Here is a 12665-nt window from a genome sequence, read left to right on the forward strand (position 1 = left end):
AGGTTGCATCAATCAAGCGTTGCTCTTACCCGTTCTTAGCTGGAGGGGTGTACAATAATCTATTCTGCGCTTCTAGGGTTGGATTAAATAGACATTTGGACATTATAAACATAGTTAGCAGAACGAAAAAAACACAGTTATTATCAGTGTCCATATTTGACAATTGTACCTAATACAAGAAACTTTAGGCTTAGTCAATTATACTTCACAGAGTAGTGGTTTGTAAAGCATAATTTTTAAAATGATTTTTACACAGTAACTGAAGAAAAAATATTGCAGTATTTTCGAAACAACAAGAAACGAATAAGTATTTCATTTTACGTAGTAGGTACTAATTATTTTAAAGTAATATACCCTACTCTTTCATTGTTCCTCAAACATTATTATTTACTGTGACCATTGGCGCATAAATGTTGAAGAAAATATTATATTCCCAATTAATTACATGCAGTAGGACATTGTGAAGTTTTTACACTGAAATCATTTCTTTGCTGTATGTCAATATAAATTAATATTAATATTAATAAATATAAATTAAGTTTAGAATTTAAATTCACATATAGTTTATTTGAAAACGTTGAGAGCAAATATCGAAAAGTTGAGAGCGTTACTCAAAGAAATTGAAAGTGTAGTTCACAAGCTGTGAAGCGACGATATTCTCTTTATGTCAGATTTAAAGATTTATTAATATAAGTATATTGAATTAATATTGTGACGTGAGATGGAAAATTTGTCATTATACATTTTTCCAGAAAATTTTTCCGCCTTGCAAGTAGTTGTTTTCTTCTCTCCTTACAACCTCAAGAGCCTCACATGTATTCCTCACTATATTCTCATCACTTACCAGTTTATGAAATGAAAGTCGTAAGTCGTCTAACCTTTGATGGCTGTGTTAGTACAGACTCCAAAACAACGCCATTGTCAAGTACTTTTGCCGTGAGAGTACTGATTAAGAAATGATCGCTGGCAATATCATATTTTGAGAACTTTACTAATCTGATCTAAATTGTCACCTCACAACGCTATTACCTCGACATAGGATGATGAAAGCCTTTCATTTTTAAAATAATTATTGTTGGCTGAGGAAAACATTATAACAATGATGTTATATGATTCGTAAATTCTCTTCTTCGTTATCTGTCAACTCCACTTTTTATTGATCATAACTCATTCACAGACACAGCCAAATCAGCACTCGTACTGAAACTGTGTTACTGAAACAAAAGCTGCTGCAGGTATTGTATAGCCCTGTCGCGTTCCCCTCCAAGGCGATTCATTCCCTCCAGGTAGGGGAATAGAGAGTGCACATCGCACAGAGACAGTTGTACATAGTGCAGGGTTTTGACATACCTGCCCTAAGGTAAAAATTACCCGTCTCATTAACCTTCGCAATGGAAAAGGTCGTAGGCGTGGAGATTCATAACCGGAGAATACGGAAGATGCTCCAGAATTATGCAATTCCACCTGATAGTAAATTAATCACTTGCGCGGTCACGTGACAACGAGCGCCATTGCGAAGTTAATGGGACGAGTATTGTTTGCCTTAGGGCAGGCATGTCAGAAACGAGGCACTGAATGTGCTGTATATGTGCGCAGGATCGCCTGTCTGTGCAGATTGCGTCATTCACGCGCTGCTCTTACCAGTTCTTAGCTGGAGAGGTGTACAAGGATGTATTCTGCGCTTCTGGTGTTGGATTAAAAATTAAAGATAAATTACTTTAAGTATATCAACATGATACAATGACGTGACATGGAAAATTTGCCATTATATTTTTCCAGAAAATGTTTCCGTCTTTGCAAATAGTTCCTTTCTTGCTCCCTTACAACCTCAAGAGCCTCACAGGTATTCCTCGCTCAGTAGTTTCATAACTTAACAGCTTATCAAAATGGAAGTCGTAAGTCGTTTAACCTTTGACGGCAGTGTGAGAAGAAATTGACGTTTGTCTTGCCTTGACAATAGGCCTACTGATTAAGAAATAAGCGTTGTCGAATATATTCTGAAAACTTTACTAATCTAATCTAAACTGTCACAACATTAATAGCTTGATATGGGCTGATGAAATCCTACCGTTTTAAAATAATTATTAGCTATATTTGATTCAGGAAAAATTAATAATTATTTTCTATGATTCCTGATTTCTCGTCTTCGTTATGGCTGCGGACTCACTTTATTTTTGTAACGCGTTCACATTCACAGTTCAATCATTCACCATACTCAAAATAAGTGTAAAGTTCTACATTGTATTCAATGTGGTCTGTGATTTTCGAAGAAAATTAATTATTTTCACATCCTGATCGCTTTTGAATTGCGCGTGTACAGTTTTTTGAACGAGTGTAATACAAAAGTACACATTGAGTAAATGGTAGTATTTGAGCAGCAAATAATTCATCCACCTATCGGAATAAGAGGTGATTTTATAATTTTATAAAACTTAGCTACATAAATAAGTTTAAAAAATGGTTAATAATAATAATAAGGAAAGAAAATGCAGAAAAATTGATAAATTGAAGGGAAACCAGCATATGTAATTATAATGTAGTTTTAATAATTTGTTTCTTGCAGACTAAACACTGTGCATCTCCACGATATTCTGCACTGAGAAACATATAGCGCCAATCGGGATTGAATCGATTGGAGGATTTTCGTTTGTCTGGGTTGCAGGACATACTGTGTTCCTGGAACGATAACTTATCTGCTACTGCAGGTATCGTACTGTACAGCGCTGTCGCGCTCCCCTCCACGCCGATTCACTCCCTCCAGGTAGGGGAATAGGAAACGCACAGTGCACAGAGACTGCTGCACAATGTGCGCGATTGCACAATGTGCAGGGTTTTGACATCCTGCCTTAGGGCGTTGTAAATGACAGTCTTACTATTCCAATCACTGCAAATAGAGTTTAAATGATATTAATTTATAACTTGCAGATAACACATATCAGGCACCACTTCACCTTATACTACCAGCTTACATTGGTCACCGCTAGGGGAGCTGAATACTAGAAGTGTTGCCACAAATTTTTGAATGACCCATGTATGTGTTGTTCTTTAGATGAGTTGTCCCAGAATATTAATCCATATTTCATTATACATAGAATTGAAGTATGCAAAGTATGGGATTTTAATGGTGTTTATATAGCCAGTGAGTGTGTGAAGTACACCATTATATGTAAAGAAGTACTGTGGCGAAATATACAGGGACATTATTTCATTTTTACTAACATTTTTAATATTATCTGGCTATACCTTTCGATTAACGGTTGAGAACCGGAAACACCGGAGTTCGATGATACTAGCGTAAAATACAAACAAAACACTTTACTAAGTATAGGAGGGAAGAAAAGTAGTTCATCAATTTACATAAACTAGGAAATATCTCAAATTAGAGTTTCAAAATTTTCATTAGGTTTTGTTTAATCAAAATACAGTACAGTATTAACAATAAGTGTTTTTACTCACGAACTGAGTTATCCATTCGGACGTATTCAAGATGCAGTGTATATTATACTGTCTACAGCACATTGGCGTACAATATAGAGAATGAAGTTAAATTGAAAAATAATCATAATGAGGATATTTAAATACATTTTTGAAAATGGTGGTTGTTCATTTCGATACAGGCTTCAGTTCTCTTGTGCATATTATCGCACTATAGACTATTGCATCTAATTCCAATTACCAGTTTCGTCCTTCGTACAAGTAACTCATATAGAAATAATTCTGTACCTCCTCTATAAAAGATTACCTTACGTACTGTAAATTAAGTCTTCACTTCTGCCCGACCCGCACAGATAAAATTACTCAGACATACTATCTACTGTCCGTCCAAGTGGTTATGTCGCAGGATCGTACAAAGGAGGGGAAATCACGTGAGAATTAATTACTTAACGAGGCTCCTTTATTTAAGTTATTTTAAACAGTTGTATAATATTATGTAGACGTCCAATTCCTAACATAAATTAATGTTTTCAGAAAAGAGCTAAGACAGCCCAGCCACTATCCTTTACAAAGGGGCGAGTAGAAGCAGGTGGGGGAAATAGGACTGCGACGTAGGCAAACGGACGATAGTACCTGTGCGAAAATATGATTCAATATTGAAAGCTCTTTCGTCAATGGAAAACGCGAATATATTTCTGGAACGTACTATACTCACTAACTCAATACTGTTTACTATATGCGGCCTTGGTTCTGTGTGGACGACAGTTGGAACTTCATTAGTAGAATATGTGTTTGCAAAGGTATGCACAGGCAAACACAACAATTAACTTGCATGTCAATGCGTGGATACGCGGAAACTCTTTTTGTTCGAAGTTCTTATAAAATGCAACGAGGCCGCCTGGAATATCATAATAGCTATTTTGAAAATTGTGTGACATTGAAGCCTTATAAGTTTTCTTTGGAATTTGACTGGAGCCTGCTCAACGGTTACAGAAAAGAGCGTCATAAAAATGTTCACAAAGTTTCTACACGCGGCGACAGATTGTTTGTGGAGAGAGACTAATTGACTCAAATAACATCACCAGGAAAGGACACAATATCTCTGAAGTTGAAATCGTGCACTACTTTACAAACACTCCTTCCGTAAAAGGCCAGCTACTTTTGGCGATGTTTAGGGAAACAATGTAGCTTGCATGGACAGCTCTTTCGGAACTTAGCTCAATGTGCTGCGAATGAAAGGAAAAAATGATATTTTAAGGACATTGTCACTATAGAAAAAATTCATACACAGTTAAACGAACAGAAAATCCTTTAGTAGTTTAACAAACGTTTTTATAATAATTTCCCTACATTGTTGACAACTCTTAAAAATAAACTTACTATAACCTAACCATTAATTTAATTATATTTTCCTTAGATTATTTAATTAGTTGAAATGATACTTACCTCGTAGTAAGAAGACTGCATTTTAACCTTTTGTTTCGTTATTAATGCCTTTTTCTCTTCGTCGATAATATTTGCGTAGGTATCAGAATGCTTAACTTCAATGTGACCCTTAATGTTGTACTTTTTGTCCGTACATTGTTATGGCATATTAAACATTGAACATTGTTGTCATCAGATTAGACAAGATACAAGCCCTCCCAAGAGGGTTTAAATCCTGAACCGACTGTCGACGCACTTCTCTTCATTCTTATTCAAAACAGTTAAGCACAAACAAATAGTACACCATATGGATGAATGAATGACTGATGGAACGCATAATCCAGCAATGCCTGCAGAATGTCACCGAACAGACAAGAAGAGTTGATGATCGCATGCATTCGTACACCACCACAGCATCAGAGACAGATCGGAGTGGTGGTCCGCCTTGGGCAGGCACAGGGCAGCGTCCGGGCCCCCTAGCCCTCAAACGTTGTGTTGGAATGATTTGAACTAAAAAACAACTCTTTTCCGGGGAGGTCTACAATTATTGTAAATGCAATTAATTTGAGTTGCAATTCTCATATCATATCAGTACTTATTTTATGAGCTACTGAAGTGTATTATGCTGTGAAACGGAGAAATCTCAATTATAATTATTCATTTCTCCTTAGTTGATATAAAATTAATGTCCAATTTTTGCATGCAGTATTACTGACAATGCGATGACTTCGGACAGGTCTAGTAATATTTCCTTTCGCGCTTGATGTTTTTATGTTCGTTGTATTGTCCAACAGTTTCCTTTCAATTAATTCAGTTTATTTGATGGCCAAAATGATGTCATAGATAACTAAAGTCGCTCCTCTATTCAATTATTTTTCCATCTACTACGAGGTTAGCTCGTGTGTTTTAGTGCTTGGAACGCCAATGCTTAATTTATACATGTTGAAATTGTTTAATCAGTAACATGGCTTAACGTACGTAAAGTCCTATGATCTTCACTCTTAGTTCTCTCTATAATAAGCTGATTATCAGCAATGAGTAAATTTTTAAAATGAATGTTTCTGACAGCTACTCTTACGCGGAGTAGCTCACAGCGTAAGACGAATAGATCTCTCCCTCTATAGGAGGAGGCCTTTGCCCTTAACGGGACATTTTTGGGCGAATCATTTCATAATTTCAATAGTTACTAAGTGTACCCTTTTTGGAGGATTACTTAGGCACATATGTTCAAATAATGTGCAGTATATCGTTACACCTTTTTGACAAACTCGAATAGTATGGAAGACACATTGACCAAGTGTCACGTAATATGTGTTCAACAGCATGAACCTTTGACAGAAAAGAGAAATATGTCTGCAATTTCATAAAATGATTCCGGCTGTATTGTTTGGATCAGAAATATGAATATAGACCGCCGATGAAATGCAGAGAGCCAAATCAGTAAAGATGTATTTTAAAATCTTATTTATCATAATACAAAAGATCTGAATTCTATAATGGTATAAAACAAAAGGAAATGTAGGGAGCTATATTGAATAAATTTTGTAAGCCATCATCGTGCTTACCATGCGTTACTCACCACCTCGTTGGATGACCGTTCACCTTTGCTGAAGCATTTGGACGTGATATCGGAGGTATTCTGGTTTGGATATTGCCCTACGGATTATTATTAATCTATCTCTTGAGAAGAAATTACAAACTTTGCTTTATAACATGTTGTATTCGTAAAATTCTGTCAAACCGCAGAGCAAACTGTTGCGAACAGAAATGATTTTCAGTGTGTTTACCTGGAGTAGTGCTCTTACCATGTCACTTCAACTATTATGGCCTTGTCATCCATTCTTCAGAGATGATGTACTCTTCAACTAGAGCAAATGCGTGATTTACTAGTAACTAGGAGAGTTAAAAATATTATTCTAAATTTATTAGGGATTACAAAGCATATAATTAATATCAAGAAGTACAAAAATAATATATTTCTATGGAAATTTCCACATGCAAAAAAAAAATTATTACAAATATATTTCTGTAATTATGCACTATACAGGTTAAATTATCTACGAGTAAGCCACATGTTATCCTTTCAAAAGAACACGGTATTAGTGTATCCGAGGCCTAGAGTATCATTCCATTTTGACTTTTATCTTGCTTCTGAAGCTTCTCCAAACGCTTTGAGTTAGCATCTGTACCATTGGACTACTTTCATTTAGCCAGCAGATAACTGGAAGGAACAAAATTCGCTTTCAAGCTTGTCAAAGGGATAAATAGGACCTTTTCAATGATAACTGACCATAGCTAAGTCTGTACGACAAACTTATACACAACATTCTTCCTTTAAATATCCATCAGTCATTAATTAATCCATATGGTGTACTATAGTTTGTGTTTAACTGTTTTGAATAAGGATGTAGGGAAGTGCGTCGACAGTCGGTTCAGGGTTTAACTCCTCTTGTATTGTCTAATCTGGCGACAACAATGTTCAATGTTTAATATACCATAACAATATACGGGCAAAAACGTACAACATATCCTGCAGAAATGAATCTGATTGAAAATAAAATGAATAAACGATTTTGTTACGAAAGAACATCGAAAATCTTCACCTCATTCATTGACGAAAGAGAATGGTTTGCGTTGATATCCCACTAGTTTCGAAAGCTAATATGCAAAGCGGAAGATAAACTTGGAAGTTACATAGCTATTTAAATTAGATATCGTTATGGAAATCCACTGCTGATTTGGAGCACGTGGATAGCGCATGCGCTTTCGAACCAAGCGGTCTGAGTTTTTTTTTTTTTTTACTCAATAAATTTGATTTATTCTGATTTCAATGTTTTCCAAATTGAACAAATATAAATATACATTATTAAAATGTTATACAAATCCTCTGAAATACAAAGAAGAACAATATATTTATGCTACTAGACGATATTTGACATGCCCTTTAGCTGAACCTAAATGTTACATAACCACTGGGATAAATCATAACCAGAGTTACGGGCCAAGGTTACACAATCTATTTTGATAATAAATTCTGATCTATGTTATTTTGAGTTTAATGAATTTAATAAAAAATTAAGCAAATTATTTAGTCCCAATTTCCTATTCTCTTTTTCTTAATTTCAGTATATTATTATATTTATTCATTCCAACTTATATTCTGTCCTGACTTGATTGTCTACTTTTATCTTCGTAATTATCCCTGTTTTGTTATAATTGTTTTGGTTTTGTAATGTTATTGAATCTTTGTTATTTTCATTTAGTACAAAATAGTTATTTATAGGAACCGCCACCGAACATGAGTTTGCTCATACGGGTGTGCGCTGTGTAAATAATATGAATTTATTTAGTACTAGCTGAAAGTACTCGGCGTTGCCCGGGTTGTCCTTTCTGCTTCTTTTTTTTTTTTTTTTTTTTTTTTTTTTCAGTTAAACTGGTTGTTAAACTTTTCGGAAATCTCAGAAACTCAATTATAGAGAACCAAAACGAATTGTCTTTACTAAGATTTCCTCGTCCATAAAGTTGAAATCTTTACATAGTGTCATTTACATGAATTAATATACTTCTTAGCCAAAAGCCTGAAAGGATTAACTCAATTTAAAACAACTGTAGGTCAGGCAGCGAAAGAAAACATTTCATCACGTGCCATACGTTCAAATGTTTTTAAATATTTATGTGTGTATATATGTATGTATTTATTTATTTATTTATTTATTTATTTATTTATTTATTTATTTATTTATTTAGGCGTAGTTAAGGCCGTCAGATCTTCTCTTTCACATCACCAGAAATACAAATAAAATAATAGAAAAAGTAAACTATAAATAAAATAAAACCAAACGAAAATATATAGAGGCTACAGCCAAACAAACTTTAAATGAGTTAGCATAGCTTAGATTTTCATTCTTCATTCTTCATGAAGTACCCTGGCCTCTCCTACAGCTCTCGTCCAATCTTTCTTGTCCGCAGTACACGTCCAGCATTGCCTTGAAGATCAGCAAAAAAATAAAAACAACAAAAAAACGCACCCCTCGGCCCACTTAACGTTAACTCAGTGTTCTACAGATCTTATATTTTTTTCTCTGCCGGTCAGTGACTGTTCAATTTCAAATGGCTCATCTTAGTTGTGGGAGTCAGCGTGTTAAAAATCATTACCTTTTCGTCGTCACCTTTCCTACTCACCGCAAATGTGACGTTGCACAGAAGCAGAGATAAGCTCTGTACATTGATCTATGCTGTGCTGACATGCATTTCACGTAACTTTGTGTCTATGTATGCTTTCACTTAAATTTCAGAGACAGCTAACGATGAACAGGGAATTCCCTTGTTCCCAGTCTGAACCCATTGGGGTGTCATCGTGAGCCAAATTTTCTCTCTGTATCGGTCGTATCAAAGAATCAATATATACTTACTTACTTACTTTTAAGGAACCCGGAGGTTCATTGCCGCCCTCACATAAGCCCGCCATAGGTCCCTATCCTGAGCAAGATTAATCCAGTCTCTATCACCAAATCCCACTTCCCTCAAATCCATTTTAATATTATCTTCCCATCTACGTCTCGGCCTCCCCAAAGGACTTTTTCCCTCCGGCCTCCCAACTAACACTCTATATGCATTTCTAGATTCGCCCATACGTGCTACATGCCCTGCCCATCTCAAACGTCTGGATTTAATGTTCCTATGTCAGGTGAAGAATACAATGCGTACAGTTCTGTGTTATGTAACTTCATCCCTTTTAGCCCCGAATATTTTCCGAAGCACCTTATTCTCAAGCACCCTTAATCTGTGTTCCTCTCTGAAAGTGAGAGTCCAAGTTTCACAACCATACAGAACAACCGGTAATATAACTGTTTTATAAATTCTAACTTTTCGATTTTTTGACAGCAGACTGGATGATAAAAGCTTTTCAACCGAATAATGACACGCATTTCCCATATTTATTCTGTGTTTGATTTCCTCCCGAGTGTCATTTATGTTTGTTACTGTTGCTCCCAGGTATTTAAATTTTTTCACCTATTCAAAGGATAAATTTCCAATTTTTATATTTCCATTTTGTACAATATTCTCGTCACGAGACAAAATCATATACTTTGTCTTTTCGGGATTTACTTCCAAACCTATCTCTTTACTTGCTTCAAGTAAAATTCCCGTGTTTTCCCTAATCGTTTGTGGATTTTCTCCTAACATATTCACCTCATCCGCATAGACAAGAAGCAGATGTACTCGTAACCCGTTCAATTCCAAACCCTCTCTGTTATCCTGGACTTTCCTAATGGCATACTCTAGAGCAGTGATGTCAAAGCAAGCGTATTTTTCTGACCTTGACTTCGTGCGCGGACAGCAAGCGTTAAGTATGGAAAGGAGAAGGTTTGTGTATATGAATAAGCAACCTGTTGGAATAAAAAAGCAGTGGTGCAGAAACTTCAAAAGGAATGTGAAATTTTATGTCGTTACTTTTATATGGCTTCTTTCTGTTTAATATTATCTGTAATGTCTGTAAAACAAAAGTACTAACACTGATTTCTTAATATTGCACTTGTGTTTTAAATCTTAATAACATAAGAGAGAGTTAAGAAGGAATATTCATTTAAATTCCGTAGTAGTAGAAATATACTGTACTAAGTGAATGAAACACATCTTTCATAAAGAAAGTGATATTCCGAAGAAAGAGCTTGAGTATGACATGATAAGTTGGAATTTATATTGATGGTATCTTTAGCCTTACAAACGTAATCAATAAACTAATCAAAACAGTATTACAGTACAAAGCAAAGTTACCTAGGTACTGTATCTGTTTTAAGTGTAACTAATATTACATAACAAAATCTTATCGCATTATGCTATTAAGGTGATATTTGTGAGCAACTTCCTATCATCAGAATATTAAATTATTTTCTCGAAATCTGCTGAAGTTATAGAGCTGACATTTTTACAAAACATGGGCACATATATTTTGCTTATAATGTAACAGTAGTTGCTTTGTTAATTCATTTCCGTACAAACAATTTCCATGCGAAAATTTTCAAAATTTACGAAACCATTCTGTAAGGCTACTAAATAAATAGGCCTTTACCTAAAAATTTCACTTATCTATACGAAAAGTTGAAAAAATATTGCTTTTGAATAAAAAAATCTTAAAACATAAATTAAATTATATACGTATAGAGGTAGGACTAAACCAGTTGTTTATTCTTTATCACAAAACTTTATGGTATTATAAATAATGCTCCGCGCTTGGCTTCGAAATATACGTCTTCCAACATGCGGCATTGCGACCAGATTTAAACGCTAGGAATTGGATGTGACGACACTCCACAGCGAGCACGGAGTTCCTCATTCTGCCACGACGGATCCCGCCTTGGTCGCGTAGTACATGAGTATTTGACCTATGTATTTTTATTTTTTATATTTTTAATTAATTTAACTTCCATTTTCACAATGTAGCCTATGTTCTTCTCCTGGTTATGAAGGTTAAATGTGCAAACTTTGGCACATATCGGTCAAAGCGTGTAGATTTGTATAGAAAACAAACAAACATAAATACATACATACATACGTACATACATACGTACATACATACATACATACATACATACATACATACATACATACATACATACATACATACATACATACATACATACATACATACAATTTTATATATTAAGATCTTATGTAGGAATAAATGCTAAATAGTAATACAAAACACTGGAAATAGTACATGCAATTACGTAATATATAAAGCACAACATATCATAGAGGCCTATAGATTAATGAATAACATTTTTTTTATTCGTAATAACTTTATTATTTTCTTTGTGCCTTAATTTTAAGACATAACACACATCTCGTAACTGCCTTGCCTTTCCAGGCGAGCCCTTGACGGTGCTTCTCAGACTCCAAGTGTACGCCATTTTTTTTTTACTTCCATGCTTTTTTTTATTGTACAATACAAATTACATCTCTTAAAGTGTCAAACAAATAAGATTAATAAAGATATATATGACTGTAGATAAAACTGTTACATCACATTACTATTAAATGAAGTTTGGACAAAAAAAAAAATAGAAAAAAAAACGAGAAAAGGTTCAGAAGGAGTTCACACAAGATACCCTGAATCGACTTTTATCTGGAAGCGAGGAAAACGCTTCCAAGTTTGCTAATGAATAATAGCTGTATTATAGTTTCATGTTAACTTGTTATAAGATTTTTACAGTGATGGTGCCATTCCGTAATATTATAAATTTAAATCCTTGCACCATTGAAATATATTTCACTTGTCCACCAATAAAGACTGCAAAACACTGAAAACACAAAGGAAGATGATACAGAACACATTCGAGTAGGCTACTTAACGTCTTTACAGATCTAATAACATTAACTGTTTTTGTCTTGATGTACTTTTCTTGTCGAATTTATTGACATAAGATCTTCTCCTCTCACCAAGAAAGGTCTTTAATTCTGCTAGGTTTTGTTGTTCGTTTTTAGTAGGTTATTTTACGACCCTTTATCAACAGCTTAGGTCATTTAGAGTCGCAATGAGATGGTGATAATGCCGGTGAAATAAGTCCGGGGTCCAGCACCGAAAGTTACCCAGCATTTGCTCATTTTGTGTAGAGGGAAAACCCCGGAAAAAAATCTCAACTAGGTAACTTGCCCGACCGGGAATCGAACCCGGGCCACCTGGTTTCGCGGCCAGACTCGCTAACTGTTTTCGTTTTTAAGCATATAGTAGTTAACACCCATTGCTAGCCAAAGTTGAACAAATCGAGTAGGATTATTTTCCATGTCAAAAAATCTTGTTA

Source organism: Periplaneta americana, chromosome 17 (assembly GCF_040183065.1).
Source record: "Periplaneta americana isolate PAMFEO1 chromosome 17, P.americana_PAMFEO1_priV1, whole genome shotgun sequence".
NCBI classification, from domain to species: domain Eukaryota; kingdom Metazoa; phylum Arthropoda; class Insecta; order Blattodea; family Blattidae; genus Periplaneta; species Periplaneta americana.